General features: G+C 46.3%; 1 protein-coding gene across 2 annotated transcripts in view; it reads right to left on the bottom strand.

Moving 5' to 3' along the window:
• CD9 (CD9 molecule) overlaps positions 1 to 13790 on the bottom strand; it is a 192521-nt gene that overhangs the window by 111339 nt on the left and 67392 nt on the right. The gene's annotated exons all lie outside the window — the stretch shown is intronic.

Raw genomic sequence — 13790 nt, 5'->3', positions numbered from 1 at the left:
TGTTAAGGATCATCTCTTCCACAGCAGAAACCCCTTATTTGTTTGAAGGCATGGGTTATTGAACATTTAACAAGTGGTGAATTGCCTTCTTAAATACATGTTTATGGCGAGTGCTTTCATTCTGGAAATGTATAATTAATATGTCTGATAAGCATGATCAATCAAAAACCCATTCAGTGATAATTTAGTGACTTTAGCTTAGAAAATAGTCCAGAAATGTCAAATCTTTCTACTGTTTTCCTCCATAATTCTATTATTTTATTCACTTGAAGAACCTCAAACTAAAAGGAGCCAATCCGAAACGCAAGTGATTAAACACATACAGGGCAGTTTCCATTTTAGCTATAGTCTCCATTTTAGTTAGCCTTTCCAGCTTGTTTAACTTTTGCCCCAAATCCATCCTAGGTAATGGAGGTCACCATCTTAGACCATGAAGGCTGAAATCTTGGACAATGGAGGCTGCCATGTTTCCTCAAATTATTCAGAATCATCAACAGGTCTCCCTTTGATGAAGATGTTGTCTATCCCCATCTTTTCACGAACTGTGAAAGTAGCATGTCATTCAGATATAGACATCAACAAAGCACCCACTGTGACAGTCTGTGACAGGTGCTTTTTTCAAGGTCATATAACAACCGTATCCCAAATCATGTAGTCTATACTGATGTATTGTTAGTTCATTAGTAAATTTACTGATGTAGATCATTATGTCAAAACATTCCTAAGGTGACATTGCATCTTAGATAGGATGCCCTATATAAGGAGTCTCTGCGCAGCATTCCATTCTACTTTCACAAACTGGTGCCAGGATTGTGATCTCTCATAGATGCAATCTCCTAGATCTTGTGCTCATAATAACGGACTAGATATTTCAGACAGACAACAAACCCTGTTGTCCATGTATGCGCACCACCCCTGAAAGTCAGACTTATTTATTAATCTGCTAGAACTAGCATAGCGCTTAGTAATAGGAGAGGATGTGGTCTAATGGCTACAGCGGTCGACCTTGGAGCTGGGGAACCGGGTTCGAGTCTCGCCTGGGACACTCAACATCCTGTGATTCTGTGCAAATAACTTAGACACATTCATGTTTATTAGGCACAGGGTGATTGTCTGTAACGCAACTGGTGTCATGTAAACCACCCCGATACCTCTGGGTCTAATTCGTGCTATGTAAAAGTCACACAAAAAAAATAAAGATAGTGCATTGAGGGTGTTAGGACTATAAATTGTGATACTATGATTTTTCACTGTTATTTAAAAGTTTAGCTGCTTTACATTATCTCCGGTGAGGTTACTAACATTATGCACACTAGAAATAGACATTTCAACGCAACTATTTTTCAAAATAAATGTTGGAATACATATTCCATGTCGAGTGATCTTCAGTATGTAAATCATAACTGAACAATAGTCTGGATTACCACTACCCTGTTAGTAACCCAAAAGCATAGACTCCACTTCATTTATGTACGGGGTGGAGATCTGCGGGGCTAGAATAACCTGATTTTTCACATTCAGTGCCGGCGCATTGAACCAAGTTCACTTGTGTCCACCAGGAGTGTAAAAACAGACCTGGTAGAGCCGAGCCAAACATTTAGTTTACGCAACACAGGAGAGGGACAAGTACATGGAGAGGAAGTGAAACCAGCAGATGAGGAGCAAAAAGAATCAAAGAAATTAGAGTAGCAATGAAGCCAACGAATGGTAAGCAATGAGTGGGCTCCAAGACTCCAAAAACAAGATGTCCTGCAAGCGACAGCCAAAGCGCTGTCTCAGAGAAACCTAAAACTATTGGAGGCAAAGAAGAGCAATGTACAGTAAGAGCACATGCCAGACATGTTTTTGTGAAAACATCTTTCCTGAGTACCACCAATATTCTTCAAACCCCGAGGTATGAGAGGAAGTTAATTGGACCTCGTATCATTCTTCAGATCCTGCTTCCATTTAAGACTGGAGGAGGAACATGGACGGTGATCCCAAGAGTCCTGTGCGGAGGACATTTTGTGGTGAGAGGTAGCAATGTGTTTGAAATGCCATATTTTCCATATGCTTTGGTAGCACCAGGATTTTTCTCTTAGTTGAAAGTTTGCTTGACCATATTTAATAAGGCAAGTAGCAAAAGCAAATCCGATCAATAGAGACGTCACGTATGGTAAGGGTTTCTTTACAGTTCATTCAATCGGATGTGTTCCTTTTATTTTGTAAAATTGTTCCTTGCTGGGGAACCCTCGGATTTCAGATATTCTAAGTAGTTTAAGTTCTAGTCACTGAAACATACAGATGTACTCCAAAAAATAAATATACTGTGAACATCCACAAAGAAAACACAAGGAGAGAAAAAAAATCACTGCTCCTGGATTTGAAGGTGTCCATCAGAGAAAAACCCAACTCCACAGCACCACACCGCACCACCTTATATCTAGAACCCATTCCGTTATGTTGGCACATCTCGTTGAATCCATTTGCAGGACTCGCTTTGACAGACAGGGAAGTCAAGTTAATGGAATTGTATTCGTATTTTAGCAAGAAATCCATAAAAGCACAGCAAACCAAATGCATTCAAAACTCTAGTCCACAACCAGTTTAAAATATTAGGAAATCATAAATCGCACAGTAGGAACCAAGATGGGCATAACATTTTTTTTTTTAAACTATCAATAGCTTTAAAATCGCACTCCTAACGCAATAAGCAATTTGTAAACGTGAAAAATACTACACTCCATGTGAGCTCGGGAATGCCAATATTCGTTAAAGGCAAGCGCAACAGAATTAAAGTGGTATAAGCAATCCCCCTTCAATTAAATATTACAAATAATCATGGAAGGCATAGCAGAGAAAAATAATTTAACACCCTCCAGGTAAAAAAAGGTTATTTTAAACCCAGTGTTCGATCTGGGGCTGCACACGGGGCCTTAGGTGATAGTTGTGGAAGTAGACAAGGGAGTAGGCTTAAAGATCTGGGCCCATGCGTTCACCTGCCTCAGACAGTAAGAGTCTGTAGACTGTGCACGCGCTACAGCAATGCTCCAATACAATACAGCATCTCTTGCCCATCCGTGCCTCCCCTTCTCCGATAGGACCGCTATTCAGTCGGCCTCGTCATCGTCGACGATCGTTATCCTCATTTCAGTTTAAACCCACTTTCCTTGTCCACACCTTGGATATAGCGCTCTCTGTCTCGCAGTTCTACTCAAGCACTCAAATGCAGCCCGTTTAAAGCAACGCGGAGCTCTACAAAAAGTTCAAGTAAAATCACAGTTGCCTCTGAAGGAGTAAAGGCAGGCAGGCAGGCGTGCGTCTATTTGTTTTAGAGGCGAAACGCGGCGCGGAGTTCAACGCCTGCTGCGAGTGCACTCTCGATGCACACAGCCCGCCCGTGCAGTGAAATCAGCACAGGGTCCTGAGTAAGAAGGGGCTGCGAAAATACTCAACACATAACATGAGCAGCGGGATTGTGACATGGCCAAGTTAGGGAATTTTCCACTGCGGTTACTTCCGGGATAACAAAGCTGCATTTGTAATATGTAAACAGAAACTCGTCTCGAGATGCACTAAGCGCTTCTCTGGCGTTTTTTTTTTTTTTGGTGGAAGCTACACTCAGGTATGCGCAGCGTGAATGGAAAATGTGAGGCACGGGCACTTTACAGCTTTTCCACTGCGCCGTTTCTCTTTTGAAGCGTTCGGGGACTTTAAATAAGACTTTAATACATTTGGATCTCGTCTCTGAAGTACTAATTTCGGAAAACTTTACTTAACTCAAAGTAGGAAGCCTTTGCCTCACGTGGTACCACCACGCTGGTTTTTCCGAAGACGACATGCGCTTTAGAAAATGTGCCGATCCGTTTAACGCCCTGAGAGTGATTCTAAAAAACACACATTCATTGATGTTTGTCACCCAATGTCTGAAAAACCCATAAACAAACGTTGGCCTCGGACGTTACACAGATACCAAAGTGTCTATTCTCCATCGCATCATTACACCCCCCCTAAAAGCGGAGCACGTCTCCTCTGCGAATATTCGAAGGCTAGCTACAGTGTCCACGCGGCAGAAAAGATACCTGGTCTCTGTACACTTTCTCATTAAATTAAACCGACATGAGCAATGTTACAGCCTGGCTGAAGTTGCACAAAGCATTTCTCTGAATTTATCAAAAATTGGCATAGCCAATGGGTCAAGCCTTCTTGGCAAACTAGTTAGATTCTTAATTTCTTTTGCAACCATATGCCACATTAACGACAAGCATTGGCATAGCCAATAGGTCTCGCTTTTGGGACCTAAAGTAATTTTGTTGCAGTGAGTGGTATTATGTGGCGTGTATGCTGTATTTATTGTTTTGTTATTATGTGTTATGTAATTATATGGTTGTGGGAGAAGGTTAGAGGGATAGTAGAGAGGTAGAGGGGTATAAGAGGGATAGAGCGATAGTAGTGTGTTAGAGGCATTTTGGGAGTTGTCACTGCTGGATTTTGTAAAGTTCTTTTCTATTGAAGGGACCCTGGTGCAGACCATCAGTACTGGGATAGAGCAAGACACTTCTTATCCCTGAAAGAAACAAAACCCTAGCGTTCACGAGGATGGGACCCGACATCTTTCACTCATGAACGAGAGGGCCGTTAAATACAGTGGCCATGAAGTGGATGGAAAACGTTGGTAGACTCAGTTCCATATAACATCAAGGTCAACATAAAGATTGACTACAAAGCCTGCGAAGCAATAGAGAAGGCCGGGCAAGCAGTAGATTGCACAGCTATGCTCTAACGGGTAACATTCCCCAGGCATCGCAAGAAGACCCACCATCTCTGGGACTACAACGCCGATAAAAACAAGCACGTATAATGTCCTATATGAACTGACAATTTGTTTTATTGCTTTTGCTTACCTGTTTGTTGTCCGTGTAAAACATATCAATGACATTTGTAGCAGTGGAGTGCAAAAGTGTATGTCAACCAAAAAAAAAATAAAGAAATTTAAAACAAAAATGTGCAAGGAAAAAGGTCAAGGCGGCTTGGGATGCCATGCTAATTTTAGTCACAGGAATCTGAGCCGTATTCGTACTAACACTTGATGTCAGGGCTCTGAAGCATGAAGGGGCTGCACGGGAAAGGCAACAAAAGTGAATGATAGCTTGTAAAAAAAGCGCGCGCGCCTGGCGCAAGTGGAGGGGTGGTGGGGGTGGGGGGGGGGGGGGGGGGGGGAAGTGCGGCAGAGAGCAGGCAGCGTTTCCTTTGCGGGAGCGATTGCAATAATAGCTAACATATGGCGCCGCTCTCGCTCCCGCAAGGCGCCTTATGGGAATTTGGGAAGTAGGTTTTGGGGAATTTGGCGGTGACTAAAAGGTGTTTTAACCCAGATGGAGATTTGTTTCAATGACTAGGAGAAATAAGACTGAGTAGGGCAACTTTCTATCTTTGGTTTGTTGATTGCACAAGTCTATGGGCCTGATTTAGATCTTGGCGGACGGACTGCTACGTCACAATGCTGAATTTCAACATTCGGTAGAGTGGGGTGATGGTTGTATCGAAACCCACTTCTCGAAACAGTTCCTGAAACCCCCTTCTTGGTACACTATTAAAATACTGGGATATTACAATTGCGGCTCCCGGTAATGCGGAGACCAAATCTACACTTTCTAACAGATATTACACAAGGTTAGCTTTGGGGCACTGCCTTTAGGAGTGTGGCGGCGCTTGGGTGCTTTTTCAGGTGCAAGCCCCCGTGCACAGACAGCCCCGAGAATGTTGGCCCCAGGGGCAGAGACTCAAACGTGGCTCCCCACTCTCCTCAGAATGGAGATGCAGGGGCTCTAAGAAGGGGTAACACTGCGAAGCCTCGTTAACTAAATAGTTTTTCACCGACCTTTGAAATACTCGGGCGCGGCTACAATCAGACGGTCGCCAGCCTGGGAAGCTGTCTCGGCCCGGGCTGGCACACAAAAAGGGAGAGAGTGTGGTGGAGATATGGCGCTGATGCGTGCCAGCGCATATTTTGTCCCTCTTTGTGGAGAAAGTCCACCACAAAAACGCGGACTTTGGAGTGAGGCCGCTCCAAGTCGATGCCGCCAATGCTGAATTGCGACATTCGGTACAGTGGGGTGATGGTTGTATCAAAACCCACTTCTCGAAACACAGTTCCTGAAAGCCCCTTCTGGAGGGTAAGATTTGGTTCACTATTAAAATACTGGGATATTACAATCGTGGCTACCAGTAATGCTGAGACCAAATCTGCACTTTCTAACAGATATTACACAATGTTAGCTTTGGGACATAAGTTGGCTAGTTTCTTTCACCGCCATGAAAGAAAACAAACACGCATGTGCGACTCGTGCTAAAGGAGGCAGCAGGGGGAGGGAAGACAGGCGGGGGCCTGCGCCTGTTTCCCTTCCGGGAACAAGCAGGGGCACCATATGTTTGCAAGTTAATTACAAACATATGGTGTCAAAGCTCGCTCATGCAAGGGAATCGCCAGACATGCACGCGTTGCCATTAAAAGCAATGCAACGCGTGCACGTTTTTGGCTGAAAAGGCGCATCGATGGCTAAAGGTCTTTCTCCTATGCAACGCATACGCTCTGCATATGCGAGACCTAAAAAAGAAAAACACGCCACAAACTGAAATGTGGCAGCCATTCAACGGCGATACAAACTTTAAATCTAAAAATAAATTAACCATTGCATAAAATTGCAACATAACAGTACAGGGATTCCTAGCAGATTGGTATAGAAACATTTTTTAGCGATAGTACACATCACAGGAAAACAGGATTATCATTGGTGCAACAAACAATCAAATTGGCTTTGGATTACTGTAACCTGAAGACATAACTTAAAAACACGGATGATGAAAAAAAATACAAAGACATGAAAGTAAAAGAAATCAATGGCCTACTAGCCCCGGGTTAAAGTTCATTCTGCTAGGAGAGATGTGCACGTTCATTCACCCTGAAAGAGTGCCAGCGGATAAAGTGGGATGACCCAATGCACCGTGCTGTGGTGGGCGGAAACAAAATGAGAATGACAGCTGAACAGTTCGTTCGATGAAGGGGGGCTCGCTCAGAGGTGTTGGCTTTGAATTATCCATGACAGGAAACTATATCTATTGCCTACAACGCTTTTACTTCAAAGGCCTCCCTCTAAAGGGGGAGAGCAGAGGTAAAGGGAGGAGGGGTTGTGGAAATGTACACAAAGGTGAGCACACTGGTGCAGGGTCACCCTCTTGTCCACGGGTCCAAAGACCAACAAAATAGAGATCGGCACTGGAGTTGAAATAAAACAACAAGTTTATTAATCACTCATGAGTGGGACCACGTCCCCACAACACTCAAGTGCTGCAGGAGGTAGTACCCTGAACTCACAAACCATCGTTCTTATATACTGGTTTTCTGCAATGTAAGCATGTGGACAAATGGAAAGAACAAGTTTAGAAATAGCTATCAGCAAACAAGGGCAGATGGATAACCACTTGGTCGGCAAATAGGGCGGGGGAGCAGGAATGCTTATGGCAGCAGTAAACAGTCAACAGATAACATCTAAGACCAGGTGCACAGGCAGCTACAAACCCCCAGCACGTACACTGCTTAGCCATGTCAGGGGGTCAACTAAAATAGATGACACAAGCAGAGTGAAAAGGCAAACGGAGAACGAAAGAATTACGAAGAAAACGAAATGGACACCACAGTCAAAATGGCTGTTGCTTATGCTAAGTAAAATATTACACGTTTCCACAAGGTCAATTCAGAAAAGACCAGACAAAAGAACTCTGCAGGGAAGTCATCTCATGGAGACATGTGAAAACCAACATTTTACAAGGCTCAAAACGTCATACAAAAGCTCGAAAAAGAGTCCACAAATTTGAGAACTATAAAATCAGTGACCTAGTCTCTTCATCACATGGTCTCTTTTTAGGTCTCACTTTACACAGTGCATGCACTGTTTGTGAGACATTTTGTTAACTTACAGGGGGTTAACAAGCCACCAATTGCTTACTTTTGTTTTGCTTCACTGTATGTCATTTGCTGGCTCCTGATGGGTCAAAGTATACAGCCTTCACTTCTTCTTCATGCATCTGTACCTTCCATGGAACATGGCCCAAGAACTGCTGCCATGCCCAGACTGTGAGCTTCCAATGCTTGGGCTTTCGGGTGTACTTTTTCTTCTTTTAGTTCCATTTTGAAGCATGAAATAAGAGTGCATATGTTTACTTACCACCAGCGGAGGCTTCTCCACTAGGGCGGAGGAGAGTCACCCCACCACTGACAGCCAGCAGATGCAAACATGAAAAATAAAATGATAAAACAAATTTATTATCGTTTTATTTTTCATCTCTCACTGAGCCAAGTCTTGAAGGTTGGGCCATCCTGACAGACAGCAGCAGCAGGGTGGAGGAGTGGTGGGCACTGCAAGTGCACGTGTTGGTTTGACTGGCTGTCTTAGGATGGTCAAACCGACATGCGCACTTGGATTACTCCAACCTGAACCGTGTTGCATAGACAGGTGGAGAACAGGCACAGGCTCCCTGTCCCTGAGTGAGCACCAAACCAGCCCGCTCAGACTAATTCCGGCGCTTCTCTCATGCTGGACTATAGTATTATCAATATTAGATCAGAGTTTGGATAGAATAGGGAAGTATGGGAGCCTGTGCACCAGTCCATGGAATGCCGGGACAAGATCAGAAGAGCACCAGGGCGGCGGGTGGCAGGTAAGTGGTCTTATTTTTTGTTATTCTCCCCCGCACTTAAGTACTTGCAATTCTCCTCTGCACTGCTCCAACAATTTGTTGACAGCAGCTGCCACTGCTTGTCACCCCATCCTTGTTGTTTGTCGCACCAGCCTCCCGCTTTGTATTGCTTGCCCCACCCCTCAGAGGAAAAAGAAGCACCAGGACATGGCCAGCGCTGGCTGAGTTATATCGTTTTTTTTCTTCTAACTTTAAGCTATGCTGCACAGCTGCCATGCTGCTTTAGAACATGACTAGAAGGCATTGACAATGCCAATAGTTCTCGCATAGGTGTGACTTATTGGCTTTACCACTTTTTTTTCTACCCTGCAATGACATTCATTACAAATAATGAAAGTGGAAGTTGTTCTCGAAGGAAATTCTATGTCAGGAGAATGCCTCCTTGGGTAAAGTGGAAACACTGGTTTCTGGGATCGAAGAAAAGTAATGGGCTCACATGGAGCAGTGTAATACAAGGGAGACTGATTAGCTCTTCTGCTGTCAGGGGAGCAACGTAGCAAGTGGTTCGCCCCTTACCTGCATTTGTGCAGGGCGTCAGCCTGGCTGAGTTCTGAGCTACGACCAGACAAGGGCACAACCAGTGCTCACTGTCTTCGACAGCATTAGAGTGCGCGAGGTGTTTGAGGGTGAACCCTTGCTCAAAAGTTGGACTTCCTTCGGCATAGCAGCTGTAGGTAGTGTCTGGGCCTTTTAAAGGTATGTGTAGATTCTGCTGTTTTCCAGGCTTGATTGCACCTTCTTTTGTGGGCTAAATTTATTCCGCAGTATCACTGCCTTTACAAAAAAAATAAACAAACACAAATGTGTGCATGGCTACTGCTTGTGGTCACCAATTTGCCATTTTGGAATCATGTTACTCTAGACAAGCAGCTCCCCCGGCACCTGTCACCATATGGTTTACTGGGCAATCTCGAACTAACCGATTAGTTGTGCACAAGCACACAGCATCCACTGCCCCTCTGGCTAATCTGTTTAGTCCATATTTGAATGGTGTGGGCCTAGCTCTCACATACCTTTGCCATCACTGCCAGGCGCTGCATCCCATAACACTGCAACCGCGCCTTAGTCTTCATGTCATGCATGATAACTCTGCAAAACAGAAACACCTTTCCAACCAGGCACTCTGCATGGTGAAGCTTGCTATACATGTGGGTAAGTGCTTCAGTGCCCCACTGTTGGAAAGTGGGTTATTGGTAGGGGCAAATGTAGGTCTGCCACCGGCAATAAGGCCACTAACACATGGTAGGACCCCAGCATAGGTCTTAGAAAATTATTCCTATGCTCAACCCTTGGTAACATGGCTGCGAGCAGACAAGTTCAACTTCAAAGACAGGTATGTAAAGCATTTAAAAACACCATTTGAGTAAATAATTAAGACAACACAAAGTAAAAATCCAACACCAGTGTATAAAAATAGATAATATTTTTTATATTTTAAATGACCCAAAACGAAAAAAATCCACTGTAGGGAACCAGAGATATGAATTTTTAAAGATTAGTCACTTTCTAGTGCTTAGAAACCAACAGTGCCCCTTTTAGTAATTTCGTTTTCCCTGACAGGGACACCTTTAGAAATTGTTCTAGACAATTTTCTCACCACTGTGTTGTGAAGCCTTCTCCAGCAGGCGGGATCAAGTTAGAACTCCTTCCTGAAGTTCTTGTTGCGGGTCCAAAAGTATCCAAAACACAATCCAAGGTTCTGGAATCTCCAAGAGGGTCCTTGAAAGTGTGAAACTAATTCTGCAATCCACTTGAACAAAACCCTTTCAAATCCACTGGTACTCCAGGCTGGGGATTCTTTGTGGGGATGTCCAGGTGAGCTCTGCTAACCTGTAGCTTGCAGGGAGTCCACTCTTTAGTCCTTTTGCAGCAAGGTAATCCCCAGGGCTGCAGTTTCACTTGGTGCAGTCTTCAGAGGTCAGGCCTTAGAGTTCCTTGCACAGCAAAATCTTTTCAGCACGGCACTTCTTGCTTCATTCAGTTTCAAGCAGCAGATCTAGAGGGCTCTGCCCCTCTCAGATACTTATTCAAAATTCTCTGGGTCAAGCACCAGGTCACTTCTGACCAATGCGAGTAGGGCAACTTCTCATAGTTATGACAACATCCTGTAGAGTGTGGCATTATGTTGTCCCAGAGTGCATCATTCTTCCAAATCCATAATGGCTGATTTTCCAGCAAGGAGATAAGAGCTGGAAAAATACACCCCCGGGGATGGCTTATTTCCATGGACTCTCCCCCTACCATCTGCACATACCTTCCTTAAAGCCTTCGACGCGCATGACGGAGCGGTTCCGTCATGCGCGACGGTCGTGCTGTGCGCATGACGGAACCGCTTCGTCACGGCCCCACCCGCGCACGGAACCTTCAGCGTGGCGCGGAAATCCGCGCCACGCTGAAGGGGTTAAGCCTAGCCCCGACTCTGGGTCAAGAGTGTCAGAGTGAAACTGAAACCCAGGCCTCCCCTCTGCCTTTGAAGAACATAGCTTAGGACTCCACCTCCTGGCCTGGCATTCCTATAGACCAGCACACTGCCCTCCCGGCAGAGTGGTTCTTGATCACCTCTTCAAAGCAGCCTGGCTAATCCACTTCACTCCAATCAGGGCAGACCACTGGAAGGCTGAATTTGGACTTACAAACAAGAAAGTCTTATAACTTCTTATATGTACACATAAGGAGAAATTCAACAATATAATATAATATTGTTGGAGTTACTGCTACAATTCTGGGAAGTCTTCTCATTTTTTTTTTGAAAAACGTTTTTATTGGCATTTATATGGAAAGACATACACAGGCACAGGTGGTAACGCCATCAGCACAGATTTACACAGCAAGCGCGCTCAGTCGTAGCCTTCTGGACCTCACAGTCTTGTGGGCACCCAGGCCACCCAACCCTATCCTGAGTAGGGCCACCGGTGTGTTCCCGGGAGCAGCCATTGTGCGTGTCCTACCGGAGCGCGGCCTGATCTCTGCGCCGCAGGGGCGCCGCGCAGTGTGTTTGGACCCTTGTGCGTAGTGTCGCGAAGGCGAGAGAAATGCAGCCAGTGGATAACTATGAACGAACTGGGGGCAAGGAACCAGGGGGTTGGGAAGGGTGCACTATGTCGGCTATCAGGAATGCTTGTAACTATGCGCTCGAGAGCTGGACCAGCGTGAGAGAGCAAGGGCAGAAAAGGGGGCGGGGGGGGGGGAGCCAGGGGGGCGCGGACGCCGGGAGGGGGGAGCGCGCCGGGGGGGCCGGGGCACCAGCCGCAGCCTATGAGGGGTCCGGTGGCAGAGCATGCGGCACCTGCCACTGCGAGGCCCCGGGCGTTTGGACTGCCCGCGCCGCTCCCCGGGAGGGCTCTGCGGTCGCTGGCGCCCCCAGGGGATCTATCGGTTGAGTACTCGCTGCAGCCGCTGTTTCCTGCGTGAAGGAGTGCAATAACATGGCCCAGGGCATGGAGCTCGGGTGTTTGCGCATCCCTCGGGCCTCCTCCGTTCTAAGTGCGGTTTCCTCCGCCTTGCCCCATTTCTTGACCGCCCCCACCCATGCCGCCGCCGGGGGCCCCCCCGGCGACTTCCAGTGCATACCGATGCATCGCTTAGCAAGGAGCAACATTAAGAAAGCGAACCTCCGTTCCACTTTCTGCGACTTGTGACGGTCATGAATCCCCAGCGCACACGCCTCCCATGTGTCAAGGTCTCGGAACCCCGTGACCGCTTGTTGGGCAGTGTGAATTGTGTGCCAGTAACTGTGTAGTGTCGGACAGTCCCAGAACATGTGCTTGAACGAGGCCGCGGGCTCCAGACATCTAGGGCAGCAGAACGCCCCGTCAGGATAATATTTCTGCAGCTTTTCAGGTGTTAGGTACGCCCGGTGCAGAACATGCAGCTGTATATTTTTAAAACGGTAATTGCGGGACACTTTTTTGGTGTATTCGAGGGCCCTAGCCCACTCCCTGTCGTGTAGGGGCCGCTGGAAATCATCCTCCCAGTGGTCCCGGAGGGTCGCTAACGTAGGACTCCGCAGGGCTCTCACCGCTTTGTATATCCACGTGACGAGATGGCGGCCGGGACCCATCTGCAGTATCGCGTGAATGACCGGGTGTGTGGGGGGCTCCGCCTCCATCCTTCCCCACTGCCTGTGGCAGTCCGTGAGAAGCTGCCGGTGCCGGAGGAACTGTCCCCTGGGCAGCTCGAAGTCTCCCGCCAGCGCCTCGAAGGATTGCAAACTGTCACCGGAGAACAGCATTCCCACCTCCGTTATCCCATGTGCTCTGGGAAGTCTTCTCATATCAATATTTATTAATCAATAACTTCCTACCATGTTAACCTATGGGCCATGGGGTTTGCAATGGGGAAAATGACTTGGGCCAGTTTTGTAGCACCAGGGCTTATAAAAACTTATTTTATAAGTATTTCCCCAATTTCTACAGGACCCCCACCTCCTGTGCAACTAAGGGAGACTTTAGGGGTTATAAATCTGCAGAAATATTGCAGTCTTCTTACCCAGTTCTTCTAGCATCAAAGTCGAATTTGAGCAGCTCTTTAATACAATATGGGGAGTGAAATGTAAAATTTCACTTTACCCAGGCATATAAAAACTCATTTTATAAGGGCGTACCTTATAGATAACTGACCCCTCGACCCAGGGGGTCCTTAATATGCAAAAACATTGTAGGCTTTTCATTTTTAAGTGCCCTTACCCCCAAAGTCGAGTTTGGGCAGAATTTAAGGTTTAAAAGCAGTCCTGGCAACCAGTGCTGCTTTTAAACTGACCTCAGGCTTCGGCACTGCACACATGCTGGTGCAGACAATCTGCTGGCCTCTAAACTGCCATGCCCCAGGATACTGGGGACTTCTAGGTAGTTTCAAACCCCTGCCCTATTATATATTAGGGGCTTATGTGGTAGGTTATGCCAATGTCAGAGGTACCCCACCATACCACAGTATACCCTAGTATATGTTGGGTGTCTTAACTGTATTCTGTGTTCCTTTTAGCTTGGCACTTGCCCCGGGCCCGGTTAAACAGAGCCCAGGATCAGTCAGTCAGTTACCACCAGTTCCAGTCAGCA

The sequence above is a fragment of the Triturus cristatus genome, chromosome 4_1 (genome assembly GCF_964204655.1).
Source record: "Triturus cristatus chromosome 4_1, aTriCri1.1, whole genome shotgun sequence".
Classification (NCBI taxonomy): Eukaryota; Metazoa; Chordata; class Amphibia; order Caudata; family Salamandridae; genus Triturus; species Triturus cristatus.
This window is presented reverse-complemented; position numbering and strand designations above follow the sequence as displayed.